The sequence below is a fragment of the Sinocyclocheilus anshuiensis genome, unplaced genomic scaffold, assembly GCF_001515605.1.
Source record: "Sinocyclocheilus anshuiensis isolate Anshui unplaced genomic scaffold, SAMN03320099.WGS_v1.1 scaffold2234, whole genome shotgun sequence".
Taxonomy (NCBI): Eukaryota; Metazoa; Chordata; class Actinopteri; order Cypriniformes; family Cyprinidae; genus Sinocyclocheilus; species Sinocyclocheilus anshuiensis.
In genome coordinates, this window is record NW_015556018.1 from 187,043 (window position 1) to 187,882 (window position 840).

Here is an 840-nt window from a genome sequence, read left to right on the forward strand (position 1 = left end):
ACACACACACACACACACACACACACACACAAAACTTTGGTCGATAAGATAATTTTTTTCTCATTTTTATTCAGCAAGGACGCATCAAATTGATCAAAAGAGACATTTAAGTGACAAAGTAAAGACATTATTAATGTTCCAAAAGATTTCTATCTGAAATAAATGCTGTTTTTTTAACTTTCCATTCATCTGTGAATCCTGAAAAATAAAATGCATCACAGTTTCCACAAAAATATTGTGCTGCACAATTTATAAATTGTATATTTATATTTATAAACAGATATCCACATAGAAAACATATGTTTTAAACTGTAATAATATTTCACTGTTTTACTGTATTTCTGATCAAATGCGTGCAGCCTCAGTGAGCAGAAGAGACTTCTTTCAAAACATTAAAATCTTAAGCAATATTCAGCAAAACAACAATGCGGATGAAGTAGGCCTACTTTGAGTGAGACTCCGAGAGAGAGGCGAGTGTTGGAGAACAGAGGCAAGCTTCTCTTTGTCTCATTGTTCTGAGTCTGAGTCAGTCTGGACTTCAGGAGAGTCACATCACTGACAGACGGACCAGACACCGAACAACAACAACAACCCTCAGCTAGTCAAACTCAATTTCATTGCCTCACTACATAAAAACCTCGGAAATATCGTTAACTCGCCCGCGTCGCAAAACCATTGAGAATCCATGAATAATGAAGATTAATAAGCATACAAATCATATTAGATAACTGAATTCGGTGCTGGTGAAAAAAGAGACAGAATAAGAATAGTTATTCTTCCACGATTTCCCAAAGAGCCTTGTAAGAGATTCAATATTATGCCTCATAGATTAAACCATTA